Here is a 7,162-nt window from a genome sequence, read left to right as displayed (position 1 = left end):
TCAAGTGGTAGCGTGCTCGCCTGGCATGCGTGCGGCCCAGGTTCAATCCTCAGCACCACATACAAACAAAGATGTTGTGTCTGCCGAAAACTAAAAAATAAATTAAAAAAAAAAAAAAGAACATATAAGCTTAATGTACAGGACTAGAAATAAGACTTGATAATGATCTCAAGTTTTCAAAACCTATGAATATTTAGTTGTGTACACACACACACACACACACACACACACACATATATATATATATATATATATATATATTTTTTTTTTTTTTGCACCAGGAATTGAACCCAGAGGCCCTTAACCACTGAGCCACATCCCCACCTTCTTTTTATATTTTACTTAGAGAAAGAATTTCAATGAGTTGCTTAGGGCCTCGCTAAGTTGCTGAGGCTGGCTTTGAACTTGAAATCCCTCCAGAGTCACTGGGATTACAGGTGATTGCCACCATGCCCGACTTAGTTGCAAATAAGTAACTCCTTCTATATATACAAGAAGAAGAAACCACAAATCCTGTTCTTTAGGAAAGACATAAAAATCAAGTAATACCTTAAGATCAACCATTATAACATTTCTCCCCTTCCCTCAGGTGATCTTGAAGGAAGGGGAGAAATATAAAATTTGATGCTTAGTACCCTCAGATCACTGTGACTAAACAAGTTAATTAAATGCAGGTATAAGGGCTGGGGTTGTGGCTCAGAGGCAGAGCGCTCGCCTGGCATGGGTGAGGCACTGGGTTCAATCCTCAGCACCACATAAAATAAAATAAAGTTACTGTGTTCACCTATAACTAAAAAATAAATATTAAAAAAAATGTTGGGCATAAGACAAATTCCAAACTAACTTTACTATGAAAAATGTTGGTGTAAAATGTTGAGTAAATGTCAACCTCATTGTTGGTTATGTCAAATGCTTCCTTTTCTATTCCACTGGGATCTGCTTCCTTTTTGTCCAAGGTCACCTTCTGCGGGACTTTAAGGTAGTCAATGGCTTAATATCACCAGGGCCTTGCTCATAGAAAAAATTTTGGAAAAGCAAAACAAAACAAAAAACTTCTTCTTCACCAAAGATCAAAGATGTCTTTTTTGCCACTTGCTTTTTTAATCCGTTGTAAACGTCTGCAGGTAAAGGAAAGTTACTGCGCAAGAGCAAGCAGTCTCTGCTGGCACCGCGGGATGACGGGTTACTAAAGATGCCGCACATTGAACCCTTTTCTCATCTGGTATCATCCAAAGAATAAACCCAAAGGATCAGGATAACAAAGGACTCATAATCCAGGTACAACTTTAAAAAATATTTTGGGGTGTAGCTTCGCTTCTTTAATCATGCCCCCAAATGAGCCATTACTGAGTCAAGAATCCCTTTCCAAGGCTGGGGATGTGGCTCAAGCGGTAGCGCTCTTGCCTAGCGTGCGTGAGGCACTAGGTTGGATTCTCAGCACCACATAAATGTGAAATGAAGATACTGTGTCCACCTAAAACTAAATAAATATTGGGGGAAAAAAAAAAGAATTCTTTTCCACTAAGTAGAAGTCTCTAATGAACAGATGCTTCACAAACTTGTTCAAGGTAGTACAAAGATACTTCAGAAGAGTGAACCAAAAAAGATGGGAAACAGATGGGGAACTTAAGAAAGTAAACAAAACCCATTTCTTTAAAGGTTCTTTGTGGGTTTTTTAATTTTTGGGGCGGTGAGTACCGGAGATTGAACTCAGGGGCATTCAAACACTGAGCCTCATCCCCAGCCCTATTTTGTAGTTTTTTTTAGAGACAGGGTCTCACTGAGTTGCTTAGTGCCTCTTCATTGCTGAGGCTGGCTTTGAACTCACGGATCCTCCTGCTGGGATTTCAGGTGAGTGCCACCGTGCCCGTTTGACTTTTCTTTTTTGGAACTGGCGATCTAAACTAGGGGTTCTCATATTTGAGGTAAGCACTTTGCCACTGAGGTATACCCCAGCCCAATTGTTTGTTTGTTTTTAATTTTTTATTAATATTTTTAGCTGTAGATGGATACAATACCTTTATTTCATTTATTTATTTATTTTTATGTGGTGCTGAGGATCAAACGAGGGCCTCTACCACTGAGCTACAGCCCCAGCCCGGGCTCTTTGCTTTTAACTATTGAGAAATTAAGATATTTTCAGTCTTTTGCTATCCTTTTCCACATTGTCTCTAATGTTCTGAAGTTTCCTAGAGTCTGGACCAGGGACCTCAAACTTCCCCTAAAATTACTAGTCCTATGATCTCTCTCAGCATTTTCAAGCTCAACATTTTCAACTAAGTCCAGGTCTAATTTGAGTTTGGCTTGAACAATTTTTTGCCCTTCTAATTCTGTGAGAAGGGCCTGCTTAGTACTTAATTTTGTCTTATACTTCTCCTGTAACTTTTCAATTTCTTTCTGGAGAAGCTGGGATTCTTCTTCATTATAATAATGCACCTACTGACATTTATCTTTAGGAAGCAAGATATTTGGGGGAATACACACAATCAAACTGTGAAAACAACTGTTCCGTTTTACCAAAAAGGTTATGAAAATGTTCTTTGATGAAGCAAAGAAACTTCTCTGTGCATTTACAAATCTGGCTGGACTGGGCTCATCTCACAGCCTGGGATTCCCTCCAGTTTCTTCAGAATAATCTGTTCAAGAGCCTGCATCATTTCAAACAGGCAGTCTTGAAATGCAACGTAGATCCTGAACATGCAAGTTTATGGTGTGAAGCCAAAGAACTAGGCCCCATAGTCACTGGATCCACTGACATCTTAGTCACTTTTGCTGTCCTCAATTATGAAAACTTGTAGTGACCATGGTGATGATAAAGTCGACCACATACAAGCTTCCCGCCACCTCCTTTAGGGGACCACAAGCTGCCAAGTAGGGGCAACACTGCTGGTTCCTCAATATTCCAACTTGAATGACAACTTTTTTACAAGTTGGTACACTCTGGCTCATCCTCAATGAATGAAAACTAAACTATTTTTTTTCCCCTGAAAAGCTTGGGAATCTTTTATGTATAAGTAGAATGTAATTAGATTTTATGGCTTCTGCATACAGAAAGAAAGAAAGGGAAGAAAAAAAAACAGATAAAGGATTAATTATTAAGCAGAGTGCAAAATTCCTAAATGCAAAAGGGCAATGTGTTCTTAATATAGTGCCACCTACAGAGTGGACAGATTATTTGTTTTTTATCATTGAATTTTTTCACATGATTGTACCATTTTCTTAGTATTCAAGCCTTTGGGTGAGCATTGAGAGTGTAAAATTCAAGCTGGGGCTGGGGCTCAGTGGTAGGGTGCTCACCTAGCATGCGTGGGGTGCTGGGTTTGATCCTCAGCACCACATAAATGAAAAATAAAGATATTGTGTCCATCTAAAACTAAAAAATAAGCATTAAAAAAAGAGTGTAAAATTCATCTATATAACTAAGATTACATCCAATTACAGAGGGTGATGAATCTTCTGATAACAAAACCTGACTTAGGGTGGTAACAGGAAAGACAAAGTGATTAAGATAACCAGTGGAGAAAAAATGAGGGTGATAATTCAGAAGGAAGTGGGGAAAGAGCTCTGTGCTGATAGAACTGGTGTGTGGCTCTGCTGATCCCATCACATTCAGCAGTTCGCTGTCACCCAGCATGTCCTCAGGTTTATGAACTGTATTTTGAACCCCCCATTCACGTAGAATATATGTACGGCCTTTTTGTCATTTCCTATAGATTCAAAAAATGAATAGTGGGTCATGACCTTCCTGAGAACGAGACCACGGGCTTCAAATGTCGGGTTGGAGTCTACGGGTTCCGCGAGGGAGAATTTATGAGAGCTGTAAATTTTCTGGGATTTCTCCTTGACACATGGTTCCTGGTTGTTTTTCTGAAATTTTTTTCCCCACCCTAAGTTTTTTATTTCGAAAACTAATAATAGGGGGTTGGGGGTGCAGCTCAGTGGTAGGCCACATGAAGCCCAAGGACCTGGATTCCATCCCTACCACTGAAAACAAAACAAAACAAATGAACAAAAAAACCCCATCCAATCATCATGATCAAAAGTAATAATAAAAACAACAGGTGACACATACCTGTAATCCCAAGGACTTGGGAGGCTGCGGTAGGAGAATTATAAATTTGAGGCCAGTCTTAACAACTTTGAGAGACCCAAGTAAAAAGGGCTGGGGCTGTAGCTTAGTTGGGTTAAATCCTAGTTAAACACACACACACACACACACACACACACACACACAAATCAATTTAAAAAAGAAAGAAAAGAAATGGATATAATGGGTTCCAATTAATTTTTCTCAAAGAGATTATTACATTTCTCTGGCTTTCAAAATGACCAAAAGGCCCATTTGTTTACTGGTATTACAATATGAACGTATCCATATATACAGCCAATGCCACATACTGCTAGAACCAGCAATTTAATTTTATAACATTCTGTTAGAAAGTATCATTATGGCCATACCATATTTTTCTGACTTTATAACTCATGATTTGTAACTGATAATGATAATCAAATAACAGATAGTCATTGAAGGTGACTATGGCATAAGTTAGAAACAGTGCAACAGCCACTTAAAAAACAAAATGGGCAAACTTTTAAAAAAATATATATCTCTACATTGGTATTATAATTAGTTTGGACAATTTGTTTTTGTTTTTTTTTCTTAATATTCCCTTATTATTGCTTCTCTTTGGCTTAATGGCTTGTCAGCAAGTTTACCTGAGATGTAGCTATCTCTTCTCACCGTCTATTCAAACTAACTTGATAGAACCGAAACTTAATTTTGTAAAAGACATTCTTTCTTTCTTTCTTTTTTTTTTTTTTTTTGGCACTGGGGATTGAACCCAGGGGTGCTTTATCACTGAGCCATATCCCCAGAGCCATATCCCCAGTCTTTATTGTTTTTTAATTTGATACAGGGTCTTGCTAAGTTGCTTAGGGCCTCACTAAGTTGCTGAGGCAGGCCTTGAATTTATAACCCTCCTGCCTCAGCTTTCCTGGTCACTGGGATTACAAGTGGATTACCAAATGGTGTGTGCCACCATGCCTGGCAAAAAATGCATGTCCTTATGAAGCCCTTCCTGTCACATGATTCAGGGAGAAACTGACAGAATGGGTTCAGATGGGATCTGAATAGAGATGAGCAAGATAGAGATAACCCAGAAATCCCTGCTGAGTTTTAGGAGATTTCAACTACTTTCCTCAAGGAATTCTAAAAAGGAAAGTCTCTCCTCCACTCATAGGCACACACTCTACCACTGAACTGCACGTTCATTTTTGGTGCCAGGGATTGAACTCAGTGGCGCTTAACCACTGAGTCACATTCCAGCCCTTTTTATTTATTTATTTTTATTTATTTTGAGACAAGGTTTCACTAAGTTGCTTAGAGACTTGCTAAATTGTTGAGGCTGGCCTCAAATTTGCGATCTTCCTGCCTTAGTTGCTAGGATTACAGGTCTGGGCCTCCACACCTAGCCATAATCTGTTCTTAATAACTAGGATATTACAAATATGCCATGTGGAAGATCTTCAGATTTATATATAAATTTCAGCATTTTCCCCAGGCAATTAGAGGATTGACAGGTAATATGCAGTCTTCTGGTAATAGGCATTCAATATATATTATTGAGTAAGTGAATGAAGGAGTGGATGTAGTAAACAAATGAAGAATGCCTTTAGCTATTAATTGTCTAAATTTAGCAGGATATTGCAAAAAAGTTCATGGCAAAGAAGCATTTCATTAGCTCAGTCTTTGTCTTGATAATTGGTTTATGGGGTGATGGAAAGAGGAACAAAAGGTTATTTGAAGTAAATTTGTGGCTCTGATAGTCAGTAACTCTGGCCCAAACTCTACCATGTTGCCAACACTTAGAAGTAAGTGTTCTGAGCAAAAGTATTTCATGTAAGATTTTGCAAACTTCACACAAAATCATGAGCCAATCGTTTAAGTGAGAGAGGGTCCCTAATTACATTTCAGCAACTTCACAGTAACAAACAACAACATTGAAACACATAGTTTTCGGCAGAGTTCAGGCAATAAAGCAGTTTTTGTTAAAGAATCCAGCACTGCCAAGAAATCCAATATATTCTATGGCAAAATAATGATTAAAAATGTAATATTGCCATGACTTCAGACTCAACCAAAGCCAATATGTACTAAGAAATAGGAAGATTCAGCCTCTGTTGTCACATTAGTTCCCTAAGCCAATTTTCAACATCATTCGCTCTGCCATTCCTGACATGAAATAGTCTACTTAACAGTTCTCAAAGTGTGTTTCAGGGAACCTTGGGGCAACCATGGGGAGAAGAGTCTCATGGAATTATTTTATTATTTTCATGATAAAAAGATATTACCTTTTTCACTCTCATTCTCTTACAAAGGTACTATGGAATTTTCCAAAGGCTACATGATATGTTAAATCAAAAGTTATGAGAGTCATGCTGTTAAGCCAAAATACAAAATATACCACTCACCACTGTTTCTTGTTTTGTTTTGTTTTGGAAAATAATGATTTTCATTAAAGGTCATGTTTAAATGTAGTGGGTTTATTATCATTTTATCATTAATTGTTAAAATTCAATTTAAATTCCAAATAGGGTACATAGAGAAATATATAACCCACATAAACAAAAGCTCTTTGGTGTCTTTCTATCACGTTAGTGCAAAGGAGCCTTAGGACCGAAACGCTTGAGAAGTACTCATCTTGAAAGGCAGCAAAATCTCAGAAGGCGCCTCTTTCGGGAGCCATGATCAGGCAAGCAGTGTTTAGGGAACAGGCTATGTGAACAGAGGGCAGGACTAGAGAGCAGACAGTGAGATTTTCTACTGATAAAGACAAAGTCTTCTTTCAAAAAATATTTAGGTTTTAGTTGTAGTTAGACACAATACCTTTATTTATTTATTTATTTATTTATTTATATGTGGTGATAAGGATCAAACCCAGGGCCTCACATGTGCTAGGTGAGCGCTCTACCACTGAGCCACAACCCCAACCTCAAGATAAAGTCTTAAAAATATGAAAAGTCATTACAGACAGCAAATGACAAATAGCAGAGTATGTGATGGCTACTGGAATAAAGACTGGTTTTAAGATCACTGCCTGTTATACTTGAATGTTATCTTTTGAAATCAAGTTGAACAAGAGCATCAGCAAGAAAAATTAAG

General features: G+C 38.0%; 1 pseudogene; it reads right to left on the bottom strand.

The window, feature by feature from the left end:
• Positions 1-2,128: 2,128 nt before the first annotated feature.
• LOC143381613 (protein MIS12 homolog) lies at positions 2,129-2,758 on the bottom strand (annotated as a pseudogene).
• Between the last annotated feature and the right edge of the window lie 4,404 nt (positions 2,759-7,162).

The sequence above is a fragment of the Callospermophilus lateralis genome, chromosome 15 (assembly GCF_048772815.1).
Source record: "Callospermophilus lateralis isolate mCalLat2 chromosome 15, mCalLat2.hap1, whole genome shotgun sequence".
NCBI lineage: Eukaryota > Metazoa > Chordata > Mammalia > Rodentia > Sciuridae > Callospermophilus > Callospermophilus lateralis.
This window is presented reverse-complemented; position numbering and strand designations above follow the sequence as displayed.